Raw genomic sequence first — 15922 nt, forward strand, 5'->3', positions numbered from 1 at the left:
TTTTTTTTTTTTTAAAGATTTTATTTATTTATTTGTGAGAGAGAGAATGAGAGAGAGCACATGAGAGGGGGGAGGGTCAGAGGGAGAAGCAGACTCCCTGCCGAGCAGGGAGCCCGATGCGGGACTCGATCCAGGGACTCCGGGATCATGACCTGAGCCGAAGGCAGTCGCTTAACCAACTGAGCCACCCAGGCGCCCAAAAGATTGTAACCTTTTAAGTCGTGCTTGTATTGGTTGTTCCTCTGGTCTTCAAATCACTCTTACTTATTTTGTACAGCTTTCATAGTTGTTTTTGGTGGGAGGATTGGTCTGGGACAAGCTACTTTGTCATGGTTGGAATTGGAAGTTTCCCAGTGCTTTAAAATTTATTCTAATTATTTTCATATCTAGTGCCACAGGAAAGAGATATTCTGGAAGCCCTCTGCAAGAAACTGTTCTCACAACACAAAGGACTTGCACAGTTAATTTGTAAAGAAATGGGCTCTGTTGGTCCAGGGACATTGATATTTTCTAGGACCTGGTCTTTGCATCTGCGCTTGCAAGAGAACCAGAATGTAATCTGTGATGCTCTTCTAATTGCCCAGGGCTATCCACTAGTCCTACATACCTTCTTCAGGGTACTAAATAGTTAACAGGCTACTCTTTGCAAGCTGCCTTCACTTTAAAGCATGAACTGGTAAAAATGGGTGGTTACACTGGGAAAGTGTGTGTCATGCTAGAGATCTACTTGAGTAAAGAGCTTTCCATATTGACTGAAGACAATGCAAGTTCTTTTCATTGATATAAGCGCCCAGATATTTTATCCTGAATCCCACAATTTTTTTTTAAAGATTTTATTTATTTATTTATTTGACAGAGAGAGAGAGAGAGAGTGAGAGCAGGAACACAAGCAGGGGGAGTGGGAGAGGGAGAAGCAGGCTTCCCACTGAGCAGGGAGCCCGATGCGGGGCTCAATCCCAGGATCCTGGGATCATGACCTGAGCCGAAGGCAGACGCTTAACGACTGAGCCACACAGGCGCCCCCTGAATCCCACAATCTTGAAACCACCCAAACAGTAAGAGACTTGAATAAGGCCCTTTATACAGTCCTGATGACATTTTTTGAGTGGCCAGTTTACTTCTGAGCTTTGTCAACACCTCTTAGATGACCAGTATGAAATCTTTTCAGAGGAATGACACAAGGATGTTTAAATCTTTTCCAAGTCTCACCTGAATCATGGCAACTGGACCATACTACAAAGATGTTTTTCATTGTATAATCAATGATATATTTAATTCTATAAAAATATGCCTTTGAAAAACTTTGCAAGGTAAGAAACTTGTTGGGATGTTAGAAAATCAAGTTAGTCTTTGCTTCTTCCTAAATGATCTTCATAGATGTTACTTAAGGGTTATTTAGGAACATTAATTTGTTAATCACTCTGTGCACAGTTTGTTATTTACTCTGTGCATAGTTCATGGATAGATTTTCTTCCAGTTTTAAATTGGGAAAAATTGCAATACTTTTATTTTTAACAACAAGAACAATAACAACAATGGAAATTTCTCAGGATGTAGCCAGAAAACCTTTATTACTTAGAAAAGATTGGGGCACTGGCTGGCTCAGTTGGTAGAGCACACAACTCTTGATCTCAGGGTCATGAGTTTAAGCCCATGTTGGGCCTAGAGCTTACTTTAAAAAATTAAAAAAGAAAAGAAAACATCATCACTGATGACACAATTTCCATAATGAAAATGAAGAAGGCAAATTTTATTATCCCTTTCCTCAAAATCTCATGATCTTCATGGACTACTTTTACACTCTTCAGTTGGAGGAATTATAGCTTTTCTAACTGCTCAGCTAGCATCCTAAGAACTCACCAGAATGGTCACTTTATTTTTCTATAAGCAGTTATGAATAAGAAGGTGAATTGAAAAAAATCCAGAAAATTCTCTTTAACATAGTTTTGGAGGAAAACAGCCAGAGCATTAGTAGAAACCCTTTCAGACAATGACTATTGTCATTGAAAGGAAGGGAAAGGAACACCAGAGTTAGACATTTTCCAGTCATCTAAGATGAGCTTGGAGACTAAGATGAAGCTCAACAGAGCTGGATGCACCTTTGACTACATGTGAATCCATGTCTAAGACATTCAGTTAGGATGAATTTAGTGGGATCTTGGAACGGAGAAGAGAACGCAGGTTCACCAGCAAGGCTTCAGCCTTCACTATCACTATGTTCAATGCCAGAAGAAGTAAAGCAATGCATACAGAATTCTGGGGAATATTAAGTTTTACATAGGTATATTTTACCAAACCAAGATGTCATTTGACTATAAAGTAAATAAGCAAACACTTTTTTAAAAAGATTTTATTTATTTATTTGAGAGAGAGTGCAAGCATGAGCAGGAGGTGGGGGGGGAAGGGAGGGGAAAAAAGAAGAAAAGTAGAGGGAGAGGGGGAAGCAGCCTCCCCACTGAGCAGGGAGGCGATGAGGGGCTGGATCCCAGGACCCTGAGATCATGACCTCAGCTGAAGGCAGACACTTAACCAACTGAGCCATCCAGGTGCCCCAATAAGCAAACACTCTTATCAAATAACCTAGGGGACATAGTTCTCTAATATCTTCTTGAAAAACTACTTTGTAGTGAAGTCCAGCTGATGAATGTATGAACCAAAATAAAGAATACCAAAAAAAAAAAATGTACGAACACACTTACTCCCTGAGTTTCTCCAGTGCCAAACCCCAGCCTTGCCCAGCACAACAGGCCAGCTGCCAGGGTGCAGACCTTGCACAGGAGCCCTTACACAAGCTGCTAGTGTTCACTGATGTGGGCATAGACAAGACCAGCATCATCAAGCACTACATGCACTAGAATTCCTCGCACTACCAAGCCACCATTGGCATGGACTTGGCGCTCAAGGTTCTCCACTGGAACCTGCAGACCTTGGTACACCTGGCACATTGCAGGTCAAGAATGATTTGGAAAAATGACAAGGATCTATTACCTGGAATCTATGAATTGTTTATTGTCTTCAGTATCAGTAGGCATCCATATCTGAAACAGAGGCAAATTGGAAAAAAACAATTTGGATTCAAAGTTAACCAATGAGGAAAAAAAAGTTAACCAATGGCAAGCCAGTTTCAGTGGTTCTGCTGGCCAAAAAAATGTGACCATGGGAAGAATGTGCTGATGAACAATGAGACCAGTTCATGGTACATGATATTATAGGATGATTTGAAACATCTGCAAGGAAACTGTAAACACTGATGAAGCCTCCAGATACCTGGAGAAACATTAAAATACACCCAGGATTTAATTTATTTTAATTTATGGAGGTAGTGGGGAAATGTTGTCTAGAAGGCAAAAGGGGAGGGCTGTTAATCTGTTGGAATATTTAATGTCTTGTTTTTATTGGTAGTAACACAAGTATGTTTATGAAAATGTGTTGAGCCATACACTTGTGATATGTATACTTTTAAATATGTATGTTACACTTAATAAAAAGTTGAAATGGAAAAGAAGTGAATTGTCATGGAAAGAAGGCTTGAATGCACACACACACACACACACACACACACACACACACTAGTAGTATTTGTATGTGACCAAGGGGAATGAGTGATTATGTCAGAGATGCAGGGCAGGAGGTCATGGTGGACAACTAGAAGGATTAGTAGAAGGCATTGCAAGTGAGTTGTCCTTTCCCCAGGGGATCATGAGGTTGACTAATATGAGGCAGATGCCTTTGGGGGAAAGCAATAATCTCCATTGATTTTTAGAATAGCATAGATAGTAGTAACTTCTATCAGATTTTCCTTTAGGCATGGGAGTATAGGGGTATACAATTTGGCAGAAAGCAAGCAGTATACCAGAATCATGGGCTAGGCAGACAGTGAGCTCAGAAACAGAATCTCTAATATCAAAAGAAGAAAAAGCAAAAATTTCCTGTGTTCAATTTGCTCCTTAGGAGATACAGTCCATGGATGTTACTGAAGCAGAGGTTTTAGTGTTTGGGGCCAAAGTTCTCTAGCACAGGAGGCAAAGTTATCTATCACAGCAAGGTCTTGGGCAGGGGTGTTGTTGTCTGAGGCAAAGTCATCTACAACCATGAGTTCTTGGCCAGGACAGTGTCATCTCGGAAATGGGAATTAGGCATTTTTTTTTAAGTGGGTACCTACTTGGGTTGCTGTAGGTCTCAGCATTAACTATATTTGCTTGAAACAATGGCTTGCTTGGAGGGTTTGGGCCTCTGGATTGTAAAGCAATGAAAGCACCCAATCTGTGGTAATAAGATCAACAGACATCAGACGTGTAGGTAGGCAGCTGCACTTGATAGGGTTTTTTGTTTTATTTGCGTGTTTATTTTGTGGTGGAATTTTTTATAAAGATTTTATTTATTTATTTGAGAGAGAGAATGAGCAGGAGGGAGAGGGAGAGAGAATCTGAAGCACATTCCACGCTGAGCACAGAGCCGGCCGTGGGGCTCGAGTCCCCAAATGCAAGATCGTGACCTGAGCCGAAACCAAGAATTGGATGCTTTACTGACTGAACCACCCAGGCGCCCCTATTTTGTGGTGGAATTTTAGGCTCACATGAGTGCCATATCAGGTAAGCAGCTGCCTATCCATGGGACAATCAATGTTAATTGGTCCCAGGAGAATGTGCATCCTGGATTTGGCTTTCAGCCTTTATGGGATGGGGCAAGATTGAAAATTTATAAAAATAGGTTAAGGCCCAGGGTAAGATAAAGACACATTTAGAGGACTACTTATTGGACTGGAAATTTAAAAGGAATTATTTGAGGAGGCCATTGTTTCTCAGTTAAACAGACTATTTGGACCTACTAGGAAAATGAAAGTTCTATTGAATGCCTCCTTCAAGAGCCCAGCATTGTTTATTTTGCCAAGTGAAATGTGTGCATTGCTTATTACCAATAAAGTCTATAACTCTGAAGAGACTAAGAGTGTTCTGGCAAGATCTCATATTGTGGCTTTAGTATATGTAGAGCCACAGATGATTTTGATTTATATTTTGAGTGCCTGTGAGGTAAGGGATTTATGGTCCTTGTCCCAAACACCAGCAAAAACAATGAAGCAAAAAAAGTCTGGTGACTTCAGATGCGAATTGTAGGTTATGTTGTTGCTCAGGAGCCTATTCTAGAGGATAGTTAATGGTTTTATAGTCTGTAGCTGAGAGGTTAGGTCAGCAAGCCATATACATCATCAAAACTTATGAGCTAGGGACACCTGGGTGGCTCAGTTGGTTAAGTATCCAACTCTTGATTTCAGCTCAGGTGGTGATCTCAGGGTTGTGGAACAGAGTCCTGTGTTGGGCTCTGTGCTGAGCGGAGCCTGCCTAAGATTCTCTCTCTCCCTCTTCCTCTCTCCTTCCTCCCCACCTCCCCCCACTTTGCTCTCTCTCTCTCTCTCTCACATGCACATGCACTAAAAAAACAAACCAAAAAACTTGTGAGCTAAAGAGACACTGTCCCTGTGACAGCCTCCCAGGGGAGACAGAGGCAAGTGGGACATGGCCTTCTAGCAATACCACCCATCCTCCTGTGCTCTGGAAGGATCACAAAGCATTCTGTCAAGATTCAGATTGGCTGCAGTTTAAGCCTTTGCCTCTATGGCCTCAATAGACACATTCAAAATACCATAAGTAAAAAATAAAAACACCAAAAACCAGAGTGTGATTCCTTATACTCCTACCCCATTCTTGCCCCAATTCAAGTCTTTCTGAAGCAAAGGCAGACTGAGAACAACTGCAGAGAAGAGAGAAGGAAGCTAATGACAGAAAAAATGTTGATCTAAAACCATCACCAAGGGACGCCTGGGTGGCTCAGTTGGTTAAGCATCTGCCTTCGGCTCAGGTCATGGTCCTGGAATCGAACCCCTCATTGGGCTCTCTGCTCAGTGGGAAGCCTGCTTCTCCCTTTCCCACTCCCCCTGCTTGTGTTCCCTCTCTCGCTGTGTGTCTCTCTCTGTCAAATAAATAAATAAAATCTTTAAAAATAAATAAATAAAACCATCACCAAAAAGACTTAGTGAACTCTAAGTCTGAAAATACTTTTAAAAAGTATCATGGTAGATCAGAGCACATATTATAGCTTAAGGACTTAATAGATAATGGAAGCTATGGATACATTTAAAGTAATGATCAAAGGACAATTCATAGCATTAGATACTTTTATCAGTAAAAATGAAAGAATGGGAATAAACAAAACCCATTTAAGAAAAAAATAGAGGGATGCCTGGGTGGCTCAGTTGGTTAAGCCTCTGCTTTTGGCTCAGGTCATGATCCCAGGGTCTTGAGATTGAGTCCCACATTGGGCTCCTTGCTCAGCAGGGAGCCTGCTTCTCCCTCTGCCCCCTGCTTGTGCTTGCTCTTTCTCTCTTTCTCTCTCTGACAAATAAATAAGTAAAATATTTGGGGGAAAAGATAAAAAATAAAAAAAATAGACTTCCAGTCTAAGATGGCAACATAGGAAGCACCTGAGCTCACCTTCTCCCATGGACACACTAAATCTACAGCTATACATAGAACAATTTCCTTTGAAAGAAATCTAGAAACTAGCCAAATAACTTCTATGTACCTGGCAAATAAGAAAATGCGTCAATAGGAGTAGAAAAAGCTGAGACAGGCTCTCACCGTAATCCCCACATCCAGCACCGCAGCATACAATTGGAAGGGAACTTGCAGCTCCCAGCATGTCCCTGAGGAGTAAAGGGTTTGTGCCCAACATCTAATGTGCAAACTTTTCAGATGTCCGTCAGAAAGATGGGCCCCCAAAACACCTAGCTCTGAATGCCAATAGGGCTTGCCTCCAAAAGACCCCAAAGACTATGGCAAATAAATAAATAGTTCTTAATAGGCTCACAACGACTCACTGTGGCTGTTTCCTCCAGGGCTCAACACAGGGAGAGTGGACAGAAATGCCCATCTCCTACTCTATCCCTGAAAAAGTCCTATTCGCACACTTTAAAAGCTGCTGCCTGAGAGTCAGGCTTCTAATTTAGCATAAATCTAGGAGTTGGCCAATCTTCCCTAGAGACGGGTGAGACCAGTGAGCACCATCTCCACATTCTCCCTCTGGCTCATTCAAGGTTGCTCCCTTGAAGGAGCTTGTGCACATGTCTGGTGCCCTGGTTTTTGTGGCTTATGTCCAGGGGATGCATGTTTTCATTGCATGGCTCTGGTGGCCAGCAGGGCTGGAATTTGCAGATCCCACAGGACTGTAGCAAATAAAGAAACCATTCTTAGCCAGCTATCCACCCAGGGCTCAGTACAGAGGGAGCAGACAGAAACAGCCATCTCCCTGTCTCTTCCGGAAAGAGACCTTTTTTTTTAAAGATTTTAATTATTTATTTGACAGAGAGAGAGAGACAGTGAAAGAAGGAACACAAGCAGGGGGAGTGGGAGAGGGAGACGCAGCTTCCTGCTGAGCAGGGAGCCCAATGCGGGGCTCAATCCCATGACCCTGGGATCATGACCTGAGCGGAAGGCAGACGCTCAATGACTGAGCCACCCAGGGACCCCAGAAAAAGATCTTTAAAAGATTTTTAAAAGCTGCTGCCTGAGGGTGCGGGTTTCAATCAGCCTGCATCTAGGAGCTGACTGAGATCCTCTCTTCTGGGGCACTGACAGGTCTTGGAACACCCTCAACTACTATGAGCCACAGAGAACAAAGAAAGTAGTGTGGACAACCACAAGGTTTGAGAGACAATCAAGAGCTTGGGCCAGGCCTGAACAATAAGTTTCATTCCTTACATGAGACCAAGACTGGAAGAGGTAGTTGGGTTTTTAAATTTTTTAAAAAATATTTTATTTACTTATTTGAGAGAGAGAGAGAATGAGAGCATAGAGGGAGAGGGAAAGGGAGAAACAGACTCTCTGCTGAGCAGAGAGCCCGATGTGGGACTCTATCCCAGGACCCTGAAATCATGACCTGAGCCAAAGGCAGATGCTTAACCGACTGAGCCACCCAGGCACCCAAGAGGTAGTTGTTTTATCTAATGCACAGAAACTAATACAGTCAAGGAAAATGGAGAAACAGAGGAATATGTACCAAACAGAACAAAACCCCAGAAACAGAGCTTAATGAAATAGATGTGATTTGCTGATAGAGAATTAAAAATAATGTTATAAAGATACTCACCAAGATCAGGAGAACAATGCATGAACAAAGGGAACATTTCAATAAAGATAAAGAAAATATATGAAAGTATCAAACAAAAATCACAGAACTGAAAAATATAACTGAACTGAAAATTTCAATAGAAGGGTTTACAACACACTTGATCAGGCAGAAAAAAGGATCAACAAACTCAAAGACAGGGCTGAGTAGCAAGAAGAAAAAAGAATGGAAAAGAATGAAGATAGCTTAAGGGATTTATGGGACAACATCAAGCAGACCAGTATTCATATAGGAGTGCCAGAGAAGAGAGAAAGGGGCAGAAACCTTAATCAAAGAAATAATGGCTGAAAACATCCTAATCTAGAGAAACAGGGAGCCATATCCAGGAAGCTCATGGAGTTCTAAATAAGTCAAGCAGAGAAAGACAAATACTGTATGATCTCACTTAGAGTGGAAACTAAAACAAAAAACAAGCTCATGTATATAGGGAATAGATTGGTGCTTGCCAGAGGTGGGGGCTGGGGGTGGTCAGTGAAATGTGTGAAGGAAGTTAAAAAGTACAAACCTCTAGCTATAAAATACATAAGTCACAGGATATAATGCACAGCATGATGACTCCAGTTAATAATAGTGTTTTGTATATATTTTTAAGATTTTATTTATTTGAGAGAGAGAGAGAGAGAGCATGTGCAAGCGGGGGTGGGGGGCAGAGGGAGAGGGAGAAGCAGACTCCCCACTGAGCAGAGAGCCCTGCACCGGGATTGATCCAGGACTCCAGGATTATGACCTAAGCCGAAGGCAGATGCTTAACTGACTGAGCCAGCCAGGCGCCCCTGTATTGTATATTTGAAAGTTGCTGAGAGAGTAAATCTTAGAAGTTTTCATTATGAAAAAAAACTCTTGTTACAATATATGGTGATTGATGTTAACTGGACTTATTATGGGGATCATTTTATAATATATACAAATATCAAACTATTATGTTGTATAGCTGACACTAATATAATGTTATATGTCAATTATACCTAATTTTTTTTAGGTAATATGTCTTTTTTTCCTTTGGCTTATTTTAAGATTTTTTTCTTTGTCTTTGGTGTTTAGCAGTTTAATATGATGTGCCTGTGTATATTTGTTACATTTATCCTGCTTGGGATTCACAGAATGTCATAAATCTGGGGCTTTTTCTTTGCGTTATTGTTTTTGGAATTTTTCAAGCATTATCTCTTAAAGAAAATATCTCCCTTAAACTCTCTCACATCACTGTAGGTTCCCAAATGAATCTACATTTGACCTTTTCACTGTGTCTCATGTGAAGGTTACTCTTTTAGCTGAATTTTTGCTCTTCTTTTTCCCTCTGTATGCTTCAATCTAAATATTTTCATCAGTCTTCTAGTTCACTAATTCTCTCTTTTGTTGTATCTAATTTTCTATTAAATTTATCTATCATGTATTTAATTTCTGTTATCATATTACTTACTTCTATAATTCCTATTGCCATCTTTCTATAGATTTAATTCTTTGATGGTTTTCTTCATCTTTTCATTTATTTTCTTCCTCTTTTTCTCTATTTTTTTTTTTTTAAAGATTTTATTTACTTACTTGACAGAGAGAGACACAGCGAGAGAGGGAACACAAGAAGGGGGAGTGGGAGAGGGAGAAGCAGGCTCCCCACAGAGCAGGGAGCCCAATGCGGGGCCCGATCCCAGGACCCTGGGATCATGACCTGAGCCGAAGGCAGACGCTTAACAACTGAGCCACCCAGGCGCCCCTCTTTTTCTCTATTTTCTTAATCATATAAGTAATAGCTTTTTTCCCAGCCTTTGGTGATAATTCCAATATTTGGATTACCTTTGGTCTATTTATATTGTATTTTCTTTCCTCTAGGTCTTTGGTCATGTGCCCTGTATTTTGGCATGACAGGTAATTTTCAATTAAATGCCAGACACTGTGTATGAAAAAACTAACGGATCTAGATGATACTGTCTTCTCAAAATAATTCACACTTTTTTTGCAAGGTGGATATAATAGCAGCCGATTATCTTAATCCAATTAGAGACTTAGCTGACCCAAGGATAGGTTTGACATGTTGAGCTATCCAATTTGTCTTTGCCAATCTCTGATTTGTTTAAAGCAAAGCAAAGCTGGTTGCCTCAGCTTTCTAATGCCTTGTATATTATAATTGCTTTGTCTAGCTGTTCACAGTAAAAATGTTAGCTTGTCACAAGTGAAGCTGTATACCTCTTTTTCTTTTACCTCTTTACTAAAATTTTTCAAAAAAATTAATTTTAGTAGTGATAACCAACACACTCATTTGATTACATTTTAGTAAAAAAGAGTATAATTTTTATCAGAGCTCAAAATATTTTTATTGTGTACAGTTGCTTGCTAGCCATCTTAATGTACCATAGGTACCCAAAAAGTACCCAATTGAACTGTTTTTCTTCCTCTCTTCCATGTTTAAGGAGACTAGAGATGTAAGAAATTAAGTTCAAATAATGATTCTAAACTAGATTTTTTGTTATAAAGGGCATTACTGGGACAATCAACATAATTTTAATGGCATCTAATGATTAGATGGTAATCATGTATAAATATTAATGTCCTGATTTTGATGGTTGTATTTTGATTATTTAGGACAATGTCCTTGTTGGTAGGTAAAACATACTCAAGTATTATAGGATGATGGGCATAATATTGGCAACTTACTATACTTGCAACTTTTCTGTAAATTGGAGATTATTTCAAAGTAAGAATTAGTAATAAGACTCAATTCAAGTGCCACCTTATTTAGGAATAAATCCAATCCTCACTGACTTCACAAGTACCTCTTCTTGGTGTTTCCATATGGCCCATGCAATTGTTTTCTCATTTCACTTCATAGAATCATAATTATCTTTTTGTCTCTTATTATGCCAGTAGATTATGATCTATTTAAAACCAGGAACTGTGTGGGCGCCTGGGTGGTTCAGTCAGTTAAGCGACTGCCTTTGACTCAGGTTATGATCCCAGGGTCCTGGGATCGAGTCCCACATCAGGCTCCCTGCTCTGTGGGGAGCATGCTTCTCCCTCTCCCACTCCCCCTGCTTGTGTTCCCTCTCTTGCTGTGTCTCTCTCTGTCAAATAAATAAATAAAATCTTAAAAAATAAAAAAGAAATAAAACCAGGAACTGTGTTATATTTATGTTACCAGCACCAAGCCCAGGAACTGGTATAGGATAAGCCCTCTAATATTGATTGAATTATTATATATAATGATGGTTGTCACCTTGTTTGAGGATTTTCTAATTTTTCCACTTTTCCACTTCTTCCCTTTCAGATACCCCCACTCCCAAGCCAATGCCTTCAATTCCAGCTGTCAATGATTTCAGCCAGATTGAGCTTTCTATTGCATTCTCCTTCATTGAACATCCTTAGTATACACTCCCAAACTTGCTCCCCAGGCTCTGCCAACATACACTGATGAGGTGCTGGAACTTTGTGTGGCTGTTTCCTCCTAGAATAGGCCTTCACTTCTGCATCTGGACTACATTGGGATCTAGCTTACCACAAGATGGGTTGGTTCTGAGGAAAATCAGCATCAGAGTGTGAGGCAGCTAGCCTAACTGCAGTTGTTCAGTTCTACAAAGGCTTTTTTGTTTGGGAAGTCTGGTTCCCCTAGTCATAGTGTGTCCAACCTGTCAAAGATATTTGGGCATCCAATGTTCTCACTCAGCATCTGCCCAAATGTCCTTATTCCATATCTCAAGGTCTCACTTCTTCCACACAGTGCCCTTCCCATAGTGTAAGGGACATGGTGTGGTTGCAGATTTAATTGGCACTGAACACTCAGGCCCTTGGCTTGGTGCTGAGCCATAGCTGCTCAGCAACTCCAGGGGATGAGGAACTCTTCCCAAACTGTGAAGGCTTTGGGGTTTTCTGTGGATCTTCTCAGCTGGATAGTTTTTCTCTCAATGTCAATTTTTTCACTGTCTATACTTCCTGGAGCTATCAGAAAAAGCCAGTTTACTCTTCAATTTTTATAATTATAATTTTTGAAGATTTTTATTTATTTATTTGTCAGAGAGAGAGAGCACAAGCAGGGGGAGCGGCATGCAGAGCTGGCAGAGGGAGAAGCAGGCTCCCCACTGAGCAAGGAGCCCGATGTGGGACTCGATCCCAGGACCCTGGGATCAAGACCTGAGCTGAAGGCAGACGCTTAACCAACTGAGCCACCCAGGCATCCCTATAATTATTATTGTTACCAAAGAAATTAAATGCCACAGTCACATGATTTCCCAAAGCCCTGCTCTCCACCTTCACTTCATGCTTTGCCACTCCTAAGGGTAATGATGCTGCCATGTGCATATGTAAAAATATTAACTGATAGCTTAAAAGGGCACCCACCCAAATCATGATGGTTTTTGCTGCTGGGGAAAGGGGAGAGAAATTGGATGGGAAAGAGAAGAAAAAGGAATTCAAATTTTGCTAAGGCATTTTATTTCTTTTATTTTAAAAGGAAGCTAGAAGCAACTATGAAAAAAGTGTTAGTACTTACAAATCCTAGTTGGCAAAGGTTTATAATATTATTTTTTAACTTTTTGTATTTTTCAAAATTTATCCCTCCCCACTCCCCATACAAAACTAAGAAAGTAAGTCATAAAACTGTTACATCAAAAATACACACACACACACACACACGGCAAAAATCACATCAGTAAATACTTGAAATCATTACATTATATAAAACTGAAAAGTCACAAAAAGCAAAAGCTGTCTTTTACTCATCTGTGTTCCCCTGATGCTCATTTGTCCTTCCCTAGAGCCAAACACTATTACCAATTTTTTAGTATGCTTCAAAAATATTTAATGCATTTACAAGCACATACCTATATCAATTCTATAAGCAAAAGATAGGCATTTTTGCACATGTTGCTTTGTTTTATATACAATGTAGAAATGGTCTCCCATCAATACATATAGAGATCTCTTGTTCTGTATAGCTTCATAGTGTTGCAATGTGTTGATATGCCCTAAGTTAATCAAGTTGACCCTTTACAGTGGATATCTACTATTTTGCAGTCTTCTGCTATTAGAAATAAAGTGAACTTCAATTAACTGTACAGAAGTCATTTCATACATGTTTGAGCATTTACGTAGAATAAATTCCTAAAAGAGGAATTGCTCGATAAAGGGATATGTGCATTTATTTATTTTTTTAAAAATATCTATTTATTTGAGAGGGAGAGTGGGAGAGCAAGAGCTGGGGGAGGGGCAGAGGGAGATGGAGAACGAGGGAGAGAAGCAGACTCCCCACCGAGTGTGGAGCCCCAATGCAGGGTCTTGATCTGTGACCCCGACGCCATGACCTGAGCTGAAATCAAGAGTCCAACACGGAACTGACTGAGCCACCCAGGTGCCTCAGGGATATGTGCATTTAAAATTTTCACAGTTGGGATGCCTGGGTGGCTCAGTCAGTTAAGTGTCTGCCTTCGGCTCAGGTCATGATCCCAGGGTCCTGGGATCAAGTCCCACATCAGGCTGCTTGCTCAGCGGGGAGCCTGCTTCTCCCTCTCCCTCTGCTGCTCCCTCCACTTGTGCTCTCTCTGTCAAATAAGTAAATAAAATCTTCAAAAAAATTTTTGTTCACAGCTTCTGCCAGATTGTTCTTGACAGAACTTTATGGCAATGTATGATAGTGCTTTCCCCCTGCCAAACAGTAAAACCATTAGGTTTGAACTTAATGATTTTTTTCAATCTAATAAGTGAAAAAGAGTAATGTCTTATATTTTTTAACTGATACTTCTATATCATGACTAAAGTTTCTGTATGTTCAGGAACTATTTTAAATTCCTTTTCTATGTTCTTCTGCATTTGGATCTTTTGCCCATTTTCTTTTTAGGAGCTTAGAATTTTTCTCTTTGATTTGTAGAAACTTTATTTTTAAAAATAAGGAGTTAACTATTTGTCTTTGAATTTTGTTGCAAATATTTCCCCAGTGTGTTGTTTCTTGACCTTGTTGTGGTGTTTTTGCTACAAAGATAATTTTCTTTAAAATAGTCAATATTTTCAGGGTGCCTCAGTGGCTCAGTCAGTTAAGCGTCTGACTCTTGGATTCGGCTCAGGTCATGATCTCACAGTTGTGGGATTGAGCCCCACATCGGGTTCTGTGCTCAGTGCAGAGTCTGCTTCAGATTCTCTCTCTGCTCTCTCCCACTCACTCTCTCAAATAAATAAATAAAATATTTTTAAAAAATAATAAAATAGTCAATATTAAAAAAATGGTTTTCTTTCATGCTTTCTGATTGAGAGCTCTATTTAGTCCTTCCCTATACTAAGATTATAAAAATAAATGTCCCACTTTTTCTCCATGTACTTCTGTGATTTCCTTATTTTTACACATAAGTCTTAGGTCCACCTGGAATTTATTTGGTGTCAAGTGTGATGCATGACACAAGCTTAAATATTTTCAGATAGGTCCCCGAGTCATTTAACATCATTCATTGAATAATCCATTTTTCCCAACTAATCTGAACACCAGCTTTAAAATATGCTACATTCACACACATACTTGATTTTTGGACATTCTAGTCTGTTCCATTGACCTGCCACACAGCGGAACCACATTGTTTTAATCACCATAGCTTTATAATACAGTTTAATATTTGGTAATGCTAATTACCCTCAGATTTCTTCCTTTTTAGATTTTTCCTGGATATTCTTGCTTTTTATCTTCCAATGACTAAACTCATTTCGATGGTTCAAGGAAAGATCTGTTGGTATTTTTATTGGAATAACGTTAAACTTATAGATTACTTAGTGAAAATGGGTATATTTATGATTTGGGGTCTTTTTATCTAAAAACAATCTGCTTGTGGCACCTGGGTGGCTCAGTCATTAAGCGTCTGCCTTCAGTTCAGGTCGTGATCCCAGAGTCCTGGGATTGAGCCCCACATTGGGCTCCCTACTCTGCAGGAGGCCTGCTTCTCCCTCTCCCACTCCCCCAGCTTATGTTCCCTCTCTCGCTGTGTCTCTCTCTGTCAAATAAATAAATAAAAGCTTTTAAAAAAAGAAGTCTGCTTTTTATCAGCTCCAATTCTCTTTTGGGTTCTTCAGTTTCATTTTATAGCTTTATTCACACAGAGTGTGTACATTTCTTCTTACAGTTATTTTTTTTTCTAAATTAAACATCTTATTTTATTTTATTATTTTTTTAATAATCTTTTTTTTAAGATTTTATTTATTTATTTGACAGAGACAGAGATAGCAAGAGCAGGAACACAAGCAGGGTGAGTGGGAGAGGGGGAAGCAGGCTTCCCACTGAGCTGGGAGCCCATGCAGGGCTCAATCGCAGAATCCTGGGATCATGACCTGAGCTGAAGGCAGACGCTTAATGACTGAGCCACCCAGGTGCCCCAACATCTTATTTTATTTTAAATACAAACTATTTTTTTCTTTTCTTTAAATTTTTTTTTTTAAAGATTTTATTTATTTATTTGACAGAGAGAGACACAGCGAGAGAGGGAACACAAGCTGAGGGAGTGGGAGAGGGAGAAGCAGGCTTCCAGCTGAGCAGGGAGCCCGATGCGGGGCTCGATCCCAGGACCCCGGGATCATGACCTGAGCCGAAGGCAGACGCTTAACGACTGAGCCACCCAGGTGCCCCTCTTTTCTTTAAATTTTTTAATTGTTATGTTAATCACCATACATTACATCATTAGTTTTAGATGTAGTGTTCCATGATTCATTGTTTGTGCATAACACCCAGTGCTCCATGCAGAACGTACCCTCTTTAATACCCATCACCAGGCTAACCCATCCTCCC

At 40.1% G+C, this 15922-nt stretch overlaps 1 pseudogene; it reads left to right on the forward strand.

Moving 5' to 3' along the window:
- Positions 1–2470: 2470 nt before the first annotated feature.
- LOC115939057 (ras-related protein Rab-38 pseudogene) lies at positions 2471–3550 on the forward strand (annotated as a pseudogene).
- The last annotated feature ends 12372 nt before the right edge of the window (positions 3551–15922 follow it).

The sequence above is a fragment of the Leptonychotes weddellii genome, unplaced genomic scaffold, assembly GCF_054177405.1.
Source record: "Leptonychotes weddellii isolate Sample4059 unplaced genomic scaffold, ASM5417740v2 HiC_scaffold_83, whole genome shotgun sequence".
NCBI lineage: Eukaryota > Metazoa > Chordata > Mammalia > Carnivora > Phocidae > Leptonychotes > Leptonychotes weddellii.